Below are 17,822 nucleotides of genomic sequence, written 5' to 3'. Positions count from 1 at the left end.
GGTTAGGTTTAGGGTTAGGTTTAGGGGTTAGGTTTTATGGATAGTGTAAGGCTTATGGTAAGGTTTAGTGTTAGGTTAGGGTTAGGGTTAGGTTTAGGGTTATGGTTGGGGTTATGGTTAGTGTTAGGATTAGAATTTAGGGTTAGGTTTAGTGTTAGGTTTACGGGTTATTTTAGCATTATGGTTATGGTTAGAGGTTAGTGTTAGGTTTAGGGTTAGGGTTAGTGTTAGTGTTAGGATTGGGGTTAGAGTTAAAGGTTAGGGTTATGGTTCGAGTTAAGGTTAGAGTTTAGGGTTAGTGTTAGGGTAAGTGTTCAGTTTAGGGTTAGGTTTAGGGCTAGAATTTAGGGTAAGGTTTCTGGTTAAAATTTAGGGTTATGTTTCGGTTTAGGGTTATACTTATTGTTAGGTTTAGGCTTAAGTTTACGCATAGTGATATGGTTATGATTAAGGTTAGTTTTAAGGGTTAGGTGTTAAGAAGAGTGTTGAGGTTAGGGTTTGGGTTAGGGTAGGGTTTGGGTTACGATTAAGTTTAGGTTTAGGGTTAGGGATAGGGTTAGGTTGAGTTTTAGGGTTAGTTTTAGAGTTAAGGTCAGGTTTAGGGTTAGGTGTTAGGTGTTAGTGATAGGGTTATGATTAGGGTTAGGTTTTGGGTTCGGTTTAGCGTTAGAGTTAGTTTAGGGATAGTGTTAGATTTAGTGTTAGGGTAATGGTTAGATGATAGCGTTTGGTTTAGGGTTAGAGTTATGTTTAGGGTTTGTGTTAGATTTATTGTTAGGGTTATGTTTAGGGTTAAGGTTAGTGTTAGCTTTAGAGGTTAGTGTTAGGGTTAGTGTGAGGGTTAGGTTTAGGGTTAGAGCTAGAATTATACTTAGGGTTAGTCTTAGGAATATGGATAGGTTAGGGTTACATTTAGGTTAGCGTTAGGGTTAGGTTTAGGGTTTGGGTTCGATTTAGTGTTAGGGTTCAGGTTAGGGTTAGGGTTATGTTTAGGGTTAAGGTTTTAGGGATACGCTGATTGGTTAGGGTTAGTGTTAGTGTTAGGTTTAGGGTTACGGTTAGAGTTAGGGTTACGGTTATTGTTAGAGCTTAGCGTTAGGTTTTGGTTTAGGGTTAGGTTTTGGGTTGGAGTTAAAGGTAGGTTTAGGTTTAGTGTTACGGTTAGAGTTTATCGTTAGTGTTAGGGTAATGGTTAGGTTTAGGGTTAGGTTTAGGGCTAAAGTTTAGGGTTATAGTTTTATTTAGGGTTAGAGTTAGGGTTAGGGTTAGGGTTGCACTTAGTGTTAGAGTTTGATTAAGGTTAGGGTTAGGAGTTAGGTGTTAGGGAGATGTTAAGGGTTAGGCTTTATGTTTCGGTTAGGGTTAGGGTTACGATTAGGTTTAGGGTTAGATTTAGGGTTAGGGTTAAGGTTAGGGAGTTAGGCTTAGGTTTAGGGTTAGGGGTTAGGTGTTAGCGATAGGTTTAGGGTTAGGGTTAGGTTTAGGGTTCAGTTTAGGGTTAGGTTAGGGACAGCATTAGGGTTTGGGTTAGTGTTTAGGGTTAGGGTTAGGGTTATGTTGAGGTTTAGGATTATGTTTAGTGTTAGGGTTAGTATTAGGGTTAGAGGATAGGTTTAGTGTTAAGTTTAGGGTTAGGGTTAGGGTTATGGTTAGAGGTTAGCATTTGTTTTAGGGTTAGAGTTAGGGTTATGTTTAGGGTTAGGGTTAGGCTTTGAGGTTATGGTTAGGGTTTCTGTTTGGGATAAAGCTTAGGTTAAGGGTTAAGTTTAGAGTTACGGTTAGGGATACTGTTAGAGTTCAGGATTAGCTTTTAGGTTATGGTTAATGTTAGGGTTATGGTTAGAGGTTAGCTTTTGGTTGAGCATTACAGTTATTGTTAGTGTTAGGATAAGAGTTCATGGTTAGTGTTTAGGTTTAGGGTTAGGGTTAGGTTTAAAGCTTAGGCTCAGGGTTAGGTTTAGGATTAAGGTTAGGGTTAAGGATATGGTAAAGGTTAGCAATAGGGTTAGTGGTTATTTTTAAGGTTAGGGTTAGTGTTAGGTTTAGCTGTTACTGTTCGTGATAGTGTTAGTGTTAGTGTTAGTGTGATTGTTGAGGTAGGGTTAGTCTTACTGTTATGCTTTGTGTTAGGGTTACAATTAGGTTAGAATTAGGGTTAGGGTTAGGTTTAGGGTTAGTGTTAGGGTTAAGGTTTGTACTAGATTTAGTGTTAGGGTTAGGGTTACATTTAGGCTTCTGGTTGCTTTTAGGGTTACAGTTACGTTTAGGTTAGCTTTAGAGTTAGGGTTAGGGATAAGGTTAGTCTTAGGGTTCGGGTTAGATGGTAGGCATATGTTTAGAGTTTCGGTTAGTGTTATGTTTAGAGTTTAGGGTTAGGGTTAGGGTTAGGGTTATGGTACGCTTGGGGTATAGATTTAGGTTTGCGTTAGGGTTAGGGTTAAACCTTAGTTTTAGGGTTAGTGTTAGGTTTAGTTTTAGGGTTAGTGTTAGGGTTAGATTTAGGGTTAGGGTTAAGGTTATGGTTAGAGGTAAGCGTTAAGTTTAGTGATGGAGTTTGTGGTTAGGGTTAAGATTAGTGTGAGGCTTAGATGTTATTTTTAGGGTTATGTTTAGGGTTAGGTTTAAAGCTTAGGTTTAGGGTAAGTGTTAGCATTAGGTTTAGGGATAGGGTTAATGTTAGGGTTAGGGCTAGACTTAGGGTTATGGTTAGGGTTAGGATTACATTTAGGTTAGGGTTAGTGTGAGTGTTAGAATTAATGTTAGTGTTAGGATTAGGGTTAGGGTTAGGGATAGGTTTAGGTTTAGGGTTAGTGTTAGAGCATAGGGCTAGTGTTAGGTTTAGGGTTTGCCTTAGGGTTAGGGTTAGAATTAGAAATTTGGGTTAGGGTTAGGTTTAGGGTGAGGTTTAGGGGTTAGGTTTTATGGATAGTGTAAGGCTTATGGTTAGGTTTAGTGTTAGATTAGGGTTAGGATTAGGTTTAGGGTTATGGTTAGGGATATGGTTAGGGTTAGGATTAGAATTTAGTGTTAGGGTTAGTGTTAGGTTTACGGGTTATGTTAGGGTTACGGTTATGGTTACAGGTTAGAGTTAGGTTTAGGGTTAGGGTTAGTGTTAGTGTTAGGATTTGGGTTAGAGTTAAAGGTTATGGTTATGGTTAGGGTTAAGTTTAGAGTTTAGTGTTTGAGTTATGGTAAGAGTTCAGGATTAGCTTTTAGGTTATGTTTAATGTTAGGGTCATGGTTAGAGGTTAGCTTTTGGTTGAGCGTTAGGATTAGTGTTAGGATAAGAGTTCTTGGTTAGTGTTTAGGTTTAGGGTTAGGGTTAAGTTTAAAGCTTAGGCTCAGGGTTAGGGTTAGGATTAAGGTTAGGGTTAGGGATATGGTAAAGGTTAGCATTAGGGTTAGTGGTTATTTTTAAGGTTAGGGTTAGTGTTAGGTTTAGCTGTTAGTGTTCGTGATAGTGTTAGGGTTAGTGTTAGTGTGATTGTTAGGGTAGGGTTAGTCTTACTGTTATGCTTTGTGTTAGGGTTACAATTAAATTAGAATTAGGGTTAGGGTTAGGTTTAGGGTTAAGGTTTGCATTAGATTTAGTGTTAGGGTTAGGGTTACAGTTAGGCTTCTGGTTACTTTTAGGGTTACAGTTACGTTTAGGTTAGGTTTAGAGTTAGGGTTAAGGTTAAGGTTAGTCTTAGGGTTCGGGTTAGATTGTAGGCATATGTTTAGAGTTTCGGTTAGTGTTATGTTTAGAGTTTAGTGTTAGGGTTAGGGTTAGGGTCCGGTTTTGGGTTAGCTTTAGTTTTGGGTTAGGGTTAGGGTTAAACCTTAGTTTTAGGGTTAGGGTTAGGTTTAGTTTTAGGGTTAGTGTTAGGTTTAGGGTTAGGGTTAGGGTTAAGGTTATGGTTAGAGATAAGTGTTAAGTTTAGTGATAAAGTTTGTGGTTAGGGTTAAGATTAGTGTGAGGCTTAGATGTTATTTTTAGGGTTATGTTTAGGGTTAGGGTTAAAGCTTAGGTTTATGGTTAGGGTTTGCGTTAGGTTTAGGGATAGGGTTAGTGTTAGGTTTAGGGCTTGGCTTAGAGTCATGATTAGGATTAGGATTATATTTAGGTTTGTTTTAGAATTTAGGTTTACGCTTAATGTTATGGTTATGATTAAGGTTAGTTTTAAGGGTTAGGTGTTAAGGAGAGTGTTAAGGTTAGGGTTTGGTTTAGGGTAGGGTTTGGGTTATGATTAAGTTTAGGTTTAGGGTTAGGGATAGGGTTAGGTTGAGTTTTAGGTTTAGTTTTAGAGTTAAGGTCAGGGTTAGTGTTAGGTGTTAGGTGTTAGTGATAGGGTTATGATTAGGGTTAGGTTTTGGGTTCGGTTTAGCGTTAGAGTTAGTTTAGGGATAGTGTTAGGATTAGTGTTAGCGTAATGGTTATATGATAGCGTTGATTTAGGGTTAGAGTTATGTTTAGGGTTTGTGTTAGATTTATTGTTAGGGTTATGTTTAAGGTTAAGGTTAGTGTTCGCTTTAGAGGTTAGTGTTAGGGTTAGTGTGAGGGTTAGGTTTAGGGTTAGAGCGAGAATTATGCTTAGGGTTAGTCTTAGGAATACGGATAGGTTAGGGTTACAATTAGGTTAGCGTTAGGGTTAGGTTTAGGGTTTGGGTTCGATTTAGTGTTAGGGTTCAGGTTAGGGTTAGGGTTATGTTTAGGGTTAAGGGTTTTGGGGATACGCTGATTGGTTAGGGTTAGTGTTAGTATTAGGTTTAGGGTTACAGTTAGAGTTAGGGTTACGGTTATTGTTAGAGGTTAGCGTTAGGTTTTGGTTTAGGGTTAGATTTTGGATTGGAGTTAAAGGTAGGTTTAGGTTTATTGTTACGGTTAGGATTTATCGTTAGTGTTAGGGTAACGGTTAGGTTTAGGGTTAGGTTTAGGGCTAAAGTTTAGGGTTATAGTTCGATTTAGGTTTAGAGTTAGTGTTAGGGTTAGGGATAGGGTTGCACTTAGTGTTAGAGTTATGATTAAGGTTAGGGTTAGGAGTTAGGTGTGAGGGAAATGTTTAGGGTTAGGCTTTATGTTTCGATTAGGGTTAGGGTTACAATTAGGTTTAGGGTTAGGGTTAGGGTTAGGGTTAGGGAGTCAGGCTTAGGGTTAGGGTTAGAGGTTAGGTGTTAGCGATAGGGTTAGGGTTAGGGTTAGGTTTTTGGTTCAGTTTAGGGTTAGGGTTAGGGACAGCATTAGGGTTTGGGTTAGTGTTCAGCGTTAGGGTTAGGTTTATGTTTAGGTTTAGGTTTATGTTTTAGTGTTAGGGTTAGTGTTAGGGTTAAAAGATAGGTTTAGTGTTAAGTTTAGGGTTAGGGTTAGGGTTATGGTTAGAGGTTAGCGTTTGTTTTAGGGTTAGAGTTAGGGTTATGTTTAGGGTTAGGGTTAGGCTTTGAGGTTATGGTTAGTGTTTCTGTTTGGGATAAAGCTTAGGTTAAGTGTTACGTTTAGGGTTCCGGTTAGGGTTCCGGTTAGAATTCAGGATTAGCTTTTAGGTTATGGTTAATGTTAGGGTTATGGTTAGAGGTTAGCTTTTGGTTGAGCGTTAGAGTTAGGGTTAGTGTTAGGATAAGAGTTCATGTTTAGTTTTTAGGTTTAGGGTTAGGGTTAGGATTAAGGTTAGGGTTAGGGATATGGTAAAGGTTAGCATTAGGGTTAGTGGTTATTTTTAAGGTTAGGGTTCGTGTTAGGTTTAGCTGTTAGTGTTCGTGATAGTGTTAGTGTTAGTGTTAGTGTTAGTGTTAGTGTGAGGGTTAGGGTAGGGTTAGTCTTACTGCTATGCTTTGTGTTAGGGTTACAATTTGGTTAGAATTAGGGTTAGGGTTAGGTTTAGGGTTAGTGTTAGGGTTAAATTTGCATTATATTTAGTGTTAGGGTTAGGGTTACAGTTAGGCTTCTGGTTACTTTTAGGGTTACAGTTACGTTTAGGTTAGGTTTAGAGTTAGGGTTAGGGTTAAGGTTAGTGTTAGGCTTTGGGTTAGATGGTAGGGATATGTTTAGAGTTTCGGTTAGTGTTATGTTTAGAGTTTAGGGTTAGGGTTAGGGTTAGGGTACGGTTAGGGGTTAGCTTTAGGTTTGGGTTAGGGTTAGGGTTAAACCTTAGTTTTAGGGTTAGGGTTAGTTTTAGTTTTAGGGTTAGTGTTAGGTTTAGGTTTAGGGTTAGGGTTAAGGTTATGGTTAGAGGTAAGCGTTAAGTTTAGTGATGGAGTTTGTGGTTAGGTTTAAGATTAGTGTGAGGCTTAGATGTTATTTTTAGGGTTATGTTTAGGGTTAGGGTCAAAGGTTAGGTTTAGGGTAAGTGTTAGCATTAGGTTTAGGGATAGGGTTAGTGTTAGGGTTAGGGCTAGACTTAGGGTTATGGTTAGGGTTAGGATTACATTTAGGTTAGGGTTAGTGTGAGGGTTAGAATTTAGTGTTAGTGTTAGAATTAGGGTTAGGGTTAGGGATAGGTTTAGGTTTAGGGTTAGTGTTAGAGCATAGGGCTAGTGTTAGGTTTAGGGTTTGCCTTAGGGTTAGGGTTAGATTAGAAATTTGGGTTAGGGTTAGGTTTAGGGTTAGGTTTAGGGGTTAGGTTTTATGGATAGTGTAAGGCTTATGGTTAGGTTTAGTGTTAGGTTAGGGTTAGGATTAGGTTTAGGGTTATGGTAAGGGATATGGTTAGGGTTAGAATTAGAATTTAGTGTTAGGTTTAGTGTTAGGTTTACGGGTTATGTTAGGGTTACGGTTATGGTTACAGGTTAGAGTTAGGTTTAGGGTTAGGGTTAGTGTTAGTGTTAGGATTTGGGTTAGAGTTAAAGGTTATGGTTATGGTTAGGGTTAAGTTTAGAGTTTAGTGTTTGTGTTATTGTAAGCGTTCGGTTTAGGGTTAGGTTTAGGGCTAGAATTTAGGGTTAGGTTTCTGGTTAAAATTTAGGGTTATGTTTCGGTTTAGGGTTATACTTATTGTCAGGGTTATGCTTAGGTTTACGCTTAGTGTTATGGTTATGATTAAGGTTAGTTTTAAGGGTTAGGTGTTAAGGAGAATGTTAAGGTTAGGGTTTGGGTTAGGGTAGGGTTTGGTTTACAATTAAGTTTAGGTTTAGGGTTAGGGATAGGGTTAGGTTGAGTTTTAGGGTTAGTTTTAGAGTTAAGGTCAGGTTTAGGGTTAGGTGTTAGGTGTTAGTGATAGGGTTATGATTAGGGTTAGGTTTTGGGTTCGGTTTAGCGTTAGAGTTAGTTTAGGGATAGTGTTAGGTTTAGTGTTAGGGTAATGGTTAGATGATAGCCTTTGGTTTAGGGTTAGAGTTATGTTTAGGGTTTTTGTTAGATTTATTGTTAGGGTTATGTTTAGGGTTAAGGTTAGTGTTAGCTTTAGAGGTTAGTGTTAGGGTTAGTGTGAGGGTTAGGTTTAGGGTTAGAGCGAGAATTATGCTTAGGGTTAGTCTTATGAATACGGATATGTTAGGGTTACAATTAGGTTAGCGTTAGGGTTAGGTTTAGGTTTTGGTTTCGATTTAGTGTTAGGGTTCAGGTTAGGGTTAGGGTTATGTTTAGGGTTAAGGTTTTAGGGATACGCTGATTGGTTAGGGTTAGTGTTAGTGTTAGGTTTAGGGTTACGGTTAGAGTTAGGGTTATGGTTATTGTTAGAGCTTAGCGTTAGGTTTTGGTTTAGGGTTAGGTTTTGGGTTGGAGTTAAATGTAGGTTGAGGTTTATTGTTACAGTTAGAGTTTATCATTAGTATTAGGGTAACGGATAGGTTTAGGGTTAGGTTTAAGGCTAACGTTTAGGGATAAAGTTCGATTTAGGGTTAGATTTAGTGTTAGGGTTAGAGTTAGGGTTGCACTTAGTGTTAGAGTTATGATTAATGTTAGGGTTAGGAGTTAGGTGTTAGGGAGATGTTTAGGGTTAGGCTTTATGTTTCGGTTAGGGTTACGATTAGGTTTAGGGTTAGAGTTAGGGTTAGGGTTAGGGAGTTAGGCTTAGGGTTATGGTTAGGGGTTGGGTGTTAGCGATAGGTTTAGGGTTAGGGTTAGGTTTAGGGTTCAGTTTAGGGTTAGGGTTAGGGACAGCATTAGGATTTGGGTTAGTGTTTAGCGTTAGGGTGAGGGTTATGTTTAGGTTTAGGTTTATGTTTTAGTGTTAGGGTTAGTGTTAGGGTTAGAAGATAGTTTTAGTGTTAAGTTTAGTGTTAGGATTAGGGTTATGATTAGAGGTTAGCGTTTGTTTTAGGGTTAGAGTTAGGGTTATGTTTAGGGTTAGGGTTAGGCTTTGAGGTTATGGTTAAGGTTTCTGTTTGGGATAAAGATTAGGTTAAGGGTTACATTTAGGGTTACGTTTAGGGTTACGGTTAGAGTTCAGGATTAGCTTTTAGGTTATGGTTAATGTTAGGGTTATGGTTAGAGGTTAGCTTTCGGTTGAGCGTTAGAGTTAGGGTTAGTGTTAGGATAAGAGTTCTTGGTTAGTGTTTAGGTTTAGGGTTAAGGTTAAGTTTTAAGCTTAGGCTAAGGGTTAGGGTTAGGATTAAGGTTAGGGTTAGGGATATTGTAAAGGTTAGCATTAGGGTTAGTGGTTATTTTTAAGGTTAGGGTTAGTGTTAGGTTTAGCTGTTACTGTTCGTGATAGTGTTAGGGTTAGTGTTAGTGTGATTGTTAGGGTAGGGTTAGTCTTACTGTTATGCTTTGTGTTAGGGTTACAATTAGGTTAGAATTAGGGTTAGGGTTAGGTTTAGGGTTAGTGTTAGGGTTAAGGTTTGCATTAGATTTAGTGTTAGGGTTAGGGTTACAGTTAGGCTTCTGGTTACTTTTAGGGTTACAGTTACGTTTAGGTTAGCTTTAGAGTTAGGGTTAGGGTTAAGGTTAGTCTTAGGGTTCGGGTTAGATGGTAGGGATATGTTTCGAGTTTCGGTTAGTGTTATGTTTAGAGGTTAGGGTTAGGTTTAGGCTTAGGGTTAGGGTTAGGGTACGGTAGGGGTTAGCTTTAGGTTTGGGTTAAGGTTAGGGTTAAACCTTAGTTTTAGGGTTAGGGTTAGGTTTAATTTTAGGGTTAGTGTTAGGGTTAGATTTAGGGTTAGGGTTAAGGTTATGGTTAGAGTTAAGCGTTAAGTTTAGTGATGGAGTTTTTGGTTAGGGTTAAGATTAGTGTGAGGCTTAGATGTTATTTTTAGGGTTATGTTTAGGGTTAGGGTTAAAGCTTAGGTTTAGGGTAAGTGTTAGCATTAGGTTTAGGGATAGGGTTAGTGTTAGGGTTAGGGCTAGACTTAGGGTTATGGTTAGGGTTAGGATTACATTTAGGTTAGGGTTAGTGTTAGGGTTAGAATTTAGTGTTAGTGTTAGGATTAGGGTTAGGGTTAGGGATAGGTTTAGGTTTAGGGTTAGTGTTAGAGCATAGGGCTAGTGTTAGGTTTAGGGTTTGCCTTAGGGTTTGGGTTAGAATTAGAAATTTGGGTTAGGGTTAGGTTTAGGGTGAGGTTTAGGGGTTAGGTTTTATGGATAGTGTAAGGCTTATGGTTAGGTTTATTGTTAGGTTAGGGTTAGGGTCAGGTTTATGGTTATGGTTAGGGTTATGGTTAATGTTAGGATTAGAATTTAGGGTTAGGTTTAGTGTTAGGTTTACGGGTTATGTTAGGGTTATGGTTATGGTTAGAGGTTAGCGTTAGGTTTAGGGTTAGGGTTAGTGTTAGTGTTAGGATTTGGGTTACAGTTAAAGGTTAGGGTTATGTTTAGGGTTAAGTTTACAGGTTAGGGTTAGTGTTAGGGTAAGTGTTCGGTTTAGGGTTAGGTTTAGGGCTACAATTTAGGGTTAGGTTTCAGGTTGTATTTAGGGTTATGTTTCGGGTTATGTTTATACTTATTGTTAGTGTTAGGCTTAGGTTTACGCTTAATGTTATGGTTATGATTAAGGTTAGATTTAAGGGTTAGGTGTTAAGGAGAGTGTTAAGGTTAGGGTTTGGTTTAGGGTAGGGTTTGGGAAGTTTAGGTTTAGGGTTAGGGATAGTTTTAGGTTGAGGTTTAGGGTTAGTTTTAGAGTTAAGGTCAGGGTTAGGGCTAGGTGTTAGGTGTTAGTGATAGGGTTATGATTAGGGTTAGGTTTTGGGTTCGGTTTAGCGTTAGAGTTAGTTTAGGGATAGTGTTAGGTTTAGTGTTAGGGTAATGGTTAGAGGATAGCCTTTGGTTTAGGGTTAGAGTTATGTTTAGGGTTTTTGTTAGATTTATTGTTAGGGTTATGTTTAGGGTTAAGGTTAGTGTTAGATTTAGAGGTTAGTGTTAGGGTTAGTGTGAGGGTTAGGTTTAGGGTTAGAGCGAGAATTATGCTTAGGGTTAGTCTTAGGAATATGGATAGGTTAGGGTTACATTTAGGTTAGCGTTAGGGTTAGGTTTAGGGTTTGGGTTCGATTTAGTGTTAGGGTTCAGGTTAGGGTTAGGGTTATGTTTAGGGTTAAGGTTTTAGGGATACGCTGATTGATTAGGGTTAGTGTTAGTGTTAGGTTTAGGGTTATGCTTAGAGTTAAGGTTACGGTTATTGTTAGAGGTTAGCCTTAGGTTTTGGTTTAGGGTTAGGTTTTGGATTGGAGTTAAAGGTAGGTTTAGGTTTATTGTTACGGTTATTGTTTATCTTTAGTGTTAGGGTAACGGTTAGGTTTAGGGATAGGTTTAGGGCTAAAGTTTAGGGTTATAGTTCGATTTAGGTTTAGATTTAGTGTTAGGGTTAGGGTTAGGGTTGCACTTAGTGTTAGAGTTATGATTAAGGTTAGGGTTAGGAGTTAGGCGTTAGGGAGATATTTAGGGTTAGGCTTTATGTTTCGTTTAGGGTTAGGGTTACAATTAGGTTTAGGGTTAGAGTTAGGGTTAGGTTTAGGGAGTTAGGCTTAGGGTTAGGGTTAGGGGTTAGGCGTTAGCAGTAGGGTTAGGATTAGGGTTAGGTTTAGGGTTCAGTTTAGGGTTAGGGTTAGGGACAGCATTAGGGTTTGGGTTAGTGTTCAGCGTTAGGGTTAGGGTTAATTTTAGGTTTATGTTTATGTTTTAGTGTTAGGGTTAGTGTTAGGGTTAGAAGATAGGTTTAGTGTTAAGTTTAGGGTTAGTGTTAGGGTTATGGTTAGAGGTTAGCGTTTGTTTTAGGGTTAGAGTTAGGGTTATGTTTAGGGTTAGGTTTAGGGTTAGGATTAAGGCTATGGTTAGAGATATGGTAAAGGTTAGCATTAGGGTTAGTGGTTATTTTTAAGGTTAGGGTTAGTGTTAGGTTTAGCTGTTAGTGTTCGTGATAGTGTTAGGGTTAGTGTTAGTGTGAGGGTTAGGGTTGCGTTAGTCGTACTGTTATGCTTTGTGTTAGGGTTACAATTAGGTTAGAATTAGGGTTAGGGTTAGGTTTAGGGTTAGTGTTAGGGTTAAGGTTTGCATTAGATTTAGTGTTAGGGTTAGGGTTACAGTTAGGCTTCTGGTTACTTTTAGGGTTACAGTTACGTTTAGGTTAGGTTTAGAGTTAGGGTTAGGGTTAAGGTTAGTTTTAGGGTTCGGGTTAGATGGCAGGGATATGTTTAGAGTTTCAGTTAGTGTTATGTTTAGAGGTTAGGGTTAGGGTTAGGGTTAGGGTTAGGGTTAGGGTTAGGGTTTGGGTTAGAGTTAGGGTGCTGTTAGGGGTTAGCTTAAGTTTGGGTTAGGGTTAGGTTTAAACCTTAGTTTTTGGGTTAGGTTTAGTTTTAGGGTTAGTGTTAGGTTTAGGTTTAGGGTTAGGGTTAAGGTTATGGTTAGAGGTAAGCGTTAAGTTTAGTGATGGAGTTTGTGGTTAGGGTTAAGATTAGCGTGAGGCTTAGATGTTATTTTTAGGGTTATGTTTAGGGTTAGGGTTAAAGCTTAGGTTTAGGGTAAGTGTTAGCATTAGGTTTAGGGATAGGGTTAGTGTTAGGGTTAGGGCTAGACTTAGGGTTATGGTTAGGGTTAGGATTACATTTAGGTTAGGGTTAGTGTTAGGGTTAGAATTTAGTGTTAGTGTTAGGATTAGGGTTAGGTTTAGGGATAGGTTTAGGTTTAGGGTTAGTGTTAGAGCATAGGGCTAGTGTTAGGTTTAGGGTTTGCCTTAGGGTTGGGGTTAGAATTAGAAATTTGGGTTAGGGTTAGGTTTAGGGGTTAGTTTTTATGGATAGTGTAAGGCTTATGGTTAGGTTTAGTGTTAGTTTAGGGTTAGGGTTAGGTTTAGGGTTGTGGTTAGGGTTATGGTTAGGGTTAGAATTAGAATTTATGGTTAGGTTTAGTGTAAGGTTTACGGGTTATGTTAGGGTTACGGTTATGTTTAGAGGTTAGCGTTAGTTTTAGGGTAAGGGTTAGTGTTAGTGTTAGGATTTGGGTTAGAGTTAAAGGTTAGGGTTATGGTTAGGGTTAAGTTTACAGGTTAGGGTTAGTGTTAGGGTAAGTGTTCGGTTTAGGGTCAGGTTTAGGGCTAGAATTTAGGGTTAGGTTTCTGGTTAAAATTTAGGGTTATGTTTCGGTTTAAGGTTATACTTATTGTTAGGGTTAGTCTTAGGTTTACCCTTTGTGTTATGGTTATGATTAAGGTTAGTTTTAAGGGTTAGTTGTTAAGGAGTGTGCTAAGGTTAGGGTTTGGGTTAAGGTAGGGTTTGGGTTACAGTTAAGTTTAGGTTTAGGGTTAGAGATAGGGTTAGGTTGAGCTTTAGGGTTAGTTTTAGAGTTAAGGTCAGGGTTAGGGTTAGGTGTTAGGTGTTAGTGATAGGGTTATGGTTAGGGTTAGGTTTTGGGTTCGGTTTAGCATTAGAGTCACTTTAGGGATAATGTTAGGTTTAGTGTTAGGGTACTGTTTAGATGATAGCGTTTGGTTTAGGGTTAGAGTTATGTTTAGGTTTTGTGTTAAATTTATTGTTAGGGTTATGTTTAGGGTTAAGGTTAGTGTTAGCTTTAGAGGTTAGTGTTAGGGTTAGTGTGAGGGTTAGGTTTAGGGTTAGAGCGAGAATTATGCTTAGGGTTAGTCTTAGGAATACGGATAGGTTAGGGTTACATTTAGGTTAGCGTTAGGGTTAGGTTTAGGTTTTGGGTTCGATTTAGTGTTAGTGTTCAGGTTAGGGTTAGGGTTATGTTTAGGGTTTAGGTTTTAGGGATACGGTGATTGGTTAGGGTTAGTGTTAGTGTTAGGTTTAGGGTTACGGTTAGAGTTAGGGTTATGGTTATTGTTAGAGGTTAGTGTTAGGTTTTGGTTTAGGGTTAGGTTTTGGGTTGGAGTTAAAGGTAGGTTTAGGTTTATTGTTACGGTTAGAGTTTATCATTAGTGTTAGGGTAACAGTTAGGTTTAGGGTTAGGTTTAGGGCTAAAATTTAGGGTTATAGTTCGATTTAGTGTTAGAGTTAGTGTAAGGGTTAGGGTTGCACTTAGTTTTAGTGTTATGATTAAGGTTAGGGTTAGGAGTTAGGTGTTAGGGAGATGTTTAGGGTTAGGCTTTATGTTTCGATTAGGGTTAGGGTTACGATTAGGTTTAGGGTTAGATTTAGCGTTAGGGTTAAGGTTAGGGAGTTAGGCTTAGGTTTAGGGTTAGGGGTTAGGTGTTAGCGATAGGTTTAGGGTTAGGGTTAGGTTTAGGTTTCAGTTTAGGGTTAGGGTTAGGGACAGCATTAGGGTTTGGGTTAGTGTTTAGCGTTACGGTTAGGGTTATGTTTATGTTTAGGTTTATGTTTTAGTGTTAGGGTTAGTGTTAGGGTTAGAAGATAGGTTTAGTGTTAAGTTTAGGGTTAGGGTTAGGGTTATGCTTAGATGTTAGCATTTGTTTTAGGGTTAGAGTTAGGGTTATGTTTAGGGTTAGGGTTAGGCTTTGAGGTTATGGTTAGGGTTTCTGTTTGGGATAAAGCTTAGGTTAAGGGTTAAGTTTAGAGTTACGGTTAGGGATACTGTTAGAGTTCAGGATTAGCTTTTAGGTTATGGTTAATGTTAGGGTTATGGTTAGAGGTTAGCTTTTGGTTGAGCATTACAGTTATTGTTAGTGTTAGGATAAGAGTTCATGGTTAGTGTTTAGGTTTAGGGTTAGGGTTAGGTTTAAAGCTTAGGCTCAGGGTTAGGTTTAGGATTAAGGTTAGGGTTAAGGATATGGTAAAGGTTAGCAATAGGGTTAGTGGTTATTTTTAAGGTTAGGGTTAGTGTTAGGTTTAGCTGTTACTGTTCGTGATAGTGTTAGTGTTAGTGTTAGTGTGATTGTTGAGGTAGGGTTAGTCTTACTGTTATGCTTTGTGTTAGGGTTACAATTAGGTTAGAATTAGGGTTAGGGTTAGGTTTAGGGTTAGTGTTAGGGTTAAGGTTTGTACTAGATTTAGTGTTAGGGTTAGGGTTACATTTAGGCTTCTGGTTGCTTTTAGGGTTACAGTTACGTTTAGGTTAGCTTTAGAGTTAGGGTTAGGGATAAGGTTAGTCTTAGGGTTCGGGTTAGATGGTAGGCATATGTTTAGAGTTTCGGTTAGTGTTATGTTTAGAGTTTAGGGTTAGGGTTAGGGTTAGGGTTATGGTACGCTTGGGGTATAGATTTAGGTTTGCGTTAGGGTTAGGGTTAAACCTTAGTTTTAGGGTTAGTGTTAGGTTTAGTTTTAGGGTTAGTGTTAGGGTTAGATTTAGGGTTAGGGTTAAGGTTATGGTTAGAGGTAAGCGTTAAGTTTAGTGATGGAGTTTGTGGTTAGGGTTAAGATTAGTGTGAGGCTTAGATGTTATTTTTAGGGTTATGTTTAGGGTTAGGTTTAAAGCTTAGGTTTAGGGTAAGTGTTAGCATTAGGTTTAGGGATAGGGTTAATGTTAGGGTTAGGGCTAGACTTAGGGTTATGGTTAGGGTTAGGATTACATTTAGGTTAGGGTTAGTGTGAGTGTTAGAATTAATGTTAGTGTTAGGATTAGGGTTAGGGTTAGGGATAGGTTTAGGTTTAGGGTTAGTGTTAGAGCATAGGGCTAGTGTTAGGTTTAGGGTTTGCCTTAGGGTTAGGGTTAGAATTAGAAATTTGGGTTAGGGTTAGGTTTAGGGTGAGGTTTAGGGGTTAGGTTTTATGGATAGTGTAAGGCTTATGGTTAGGTTTAGTGTTAGATTAGGGTTAGGATTAGGTTTAGGGTTATGGTTAGGGATATGGTTAGGGTTAGGATTAGAATTTAGTGTTAGGGTTAGTGTTAGGTTTACGGGTTATGTTAGGGTTACGGTTATGGTTACAGGTTAGAGTTAGGTTTAGGGTTAGGGTTAGTGTTAGTGTTAGGATTTGGGTTAGAGTTAAAGGTTATGGTTATGGTTAGGGTTAAGTTTAGAGTTTAGTGTTTGAGTTATGGTAAGAGTTCAGGATTAGCTTTTAGGTTATGTTTAATGTTAGGGTCATGGTTAGAGGTTAGCTTTTGGTTGAGCGTTAGGATTAGTGTTAGGATAAGAGTTCTTGGTTAGTGTTTAGGTTTAGGGTTAGGGTTAAGTTTAAAGCTTAGGCTCAGGGTTAGGGTTAGGATTAAGGTTAGGGTTAGGGATATGGTAAAGGTTAGCATTAGGGTTAGTGGTTATTTTTAAGGTTAGGGTTAGTGTTAGGTTTAGCTGTTAGTGTTCGTGATAGTGTTAGGGTTAGTGTTAGTGTGATTGTTAGGGTAGGGTTAGTCTTACTGTTATGCTTTGTGTTAGGGTTACAATTAAATTAGAATTAGGGTTAGGGTTAGGTTTAGGGTTAAGGTTTGCATTAGATTTAGTGTTAGGGTTAGGGTTACAGTTAGGCTTCTGGTTACTTTTAGGGTTACAGTTACGTTTAGGTTAGGTTTAGAGTTAGGGTTAAGGTTAAGGTTAGTCTTAGGGTTCGGGTTAGATTGTAGGCATATGTTTAGAGTTTCGGTTAGTGTTATGTTTAGAGTTTAGTGTTAGGGTTAGGGTTAGGGTCCGGTTTTGGGTTAGCTTTAGTTTTGGGTTAGGGTTAGGGTTAAACCTTAGTTTTAGGGTTAGGGTTAGGTTTAGTTTTAGGGTTAGTGTTAGGTTTAGGGTTAGGGTTAGGGTTAAGGTTATGGTTAGAGATAAGCGTTAAGTTTAGTGATAAAGTTTGTGGTTAGGGTTAAGATTAGTGTGAGGCTTAGATGTTATTTTTAGGGTTATGTTTAGGGTTAGGGTTAAAGCTTAGGTTTATGGTTAGGGTTTGCGTTAGGTTTAGGGATAGGGTTAGTGTTAGGTTTAGGGCTTGGCTTAGAGTCATGATTAGGATTAGGATTATATTTAGGTTTGTTTTAGAATTTAGGGTTAGTGTTAGGTTTAGACCTAGGCTTACCTTCATGTTTAGGGTTAGGGCTATTGTTAAAAGTTAGTGTTAGTGTTAGGGTTAGGGTTAGCCTTATGGTTAGGATTATGATTAGAAATTTGTGTTAGTGTTAGGTTTAGGTTTAAGTTTAGTGCTTAGGTGTAAGGGATAGGGTAAGGGTTATGGTTAGGTTTATTTTTAGGTTAGATTTAGGGTTAGGTTTAGGGTTATAGTTAGGGTTATGGTTAGTATTAGGATTAGAATTTAGGGTTAGGTTTAGTGTTAGGTTTACTGGTTAGTTTTAAGGTTACAGTTATGGTTAGAGGTTAGCGTTATGTTTAGGCTTATGGTTATTGTTAGTGTTAGGGTTGGGTTCAAGTTAAATGTTAGGGTTACGGTTAGAGTTTAGGGTTAGTGTTAGAGTAAGTGTTAGGTTTAGGGTTATGGTTAGGTTTAGGGTTATAGTTTAGGGTTATGTTTCTTTTTAGGTTTAGGTTTTTTGTTAGGGTTACAGTTATGTTTACGCTTAGTATTAGGGTTATGATTGATGTTATGTTAATGGGTTAGGTGTTAGAGACAGGGGTAAGGTTAGGCTTTGGGTTTTGGTTAGGGTTAGGGTTACGATTAGGTTTAGGGTTAGACTTAGGCTTAGGGTTAGGGTTAGGGTTAGGTTTAGTGTTAGTTTTAGAGTTAGGGTTAGGCTTCAGGTTAGGGGTTAGTTTTTATTGATAGGGTTGGGGTTAGGGTTAGTTTTAGGGTTCGGTTTAGGGTTGTGTTAGAGTTAGGGATAGTGTTAGGGTTATGGTTATGGTTTAGGGATATGGTTAGGCTTAGGTTTAGGTTTAGATTTAGGTTTCGGGTTAGTGTTACGGTTAGAAGATAGGTTTAGTGTTCGAGTTAGGGTTAGGCCTGGGGTTATGGTTAGAGGTTAGCGTTTGGTTTAGGGTTAGAGTTATTGTTAGCTTTAGGGTTAGGGTTAGGCTTAGACGTTATGGTTAATGTTAGGGTTAGGGTTAGGGTTAAAGCTTAGGTTCAGGTTTACGTTTAGGGTTACATTTAGTGTTACGGTTAGAGTTTAGGTTTAGGTTTCAGGTAATGGTTAGGGTTAGGTTTTTGGTTAGAGGTTAGCTATTGTATTTTGGTTAGAGTTAGGGGTGGTGTTAGTTTTGGGTTAGGCTAAGAGGTTATGGTTAGGGTTTGGTTTCGCGTTAGGGTTAGGGTTAAAGATTAGGTTCAGGCTTAGGGTTAGTGTTAGGGATATGGTAAGTGTTAGGATTAGGGTTAGTGGTTAGTTTTAGGGTTAGGGTTACAGATAGGGTAAGGGATAGGTTTAGATTGTAGTGTTAGGGTTAGGGTTAGGGTTAGTGTTAGTGTGAAGGTTAGGTTTAGGTTTAGAGTTATGGTTAGGCTTAAGTTTTTGGTTAGTGTTAGGGTTACAATTAGGTTAGCGTTAGGATTAGGGTTAGGGTTAGGGTTAGGTTGAGGTTTAGGTTTAGCTGTTAGGGATAGTGTTATGGGTTAGGGTTAGTTTTATTGTTAGGGTTAGTGTTAGGGTTAGAGTTTATTATTACGGTTAGGGTTAGGGTTAATGTTATGGT

The sequence above is a fragment of the Cavia porcellus genome, unplaced genomic scaffold, assembly GCF_034190915.1.
Source record: "Cavia porcellus strain 051 isolate PalLab524CR breed Dunkin Hartley unplaced genomic scaffold, mCavPor4.1 scaffold_34, whole genome shotgun sequence".
NCBI lineage: Eukaryota > Metazoa > Chordata > Mammalia > Rodentia > Caviidae > Cavia > Cavia porcellus.
The sequence above is the reverse complement of the archived record's forward strand: the minus strand, read 5'-3'. Positions refer to the sequence as shown.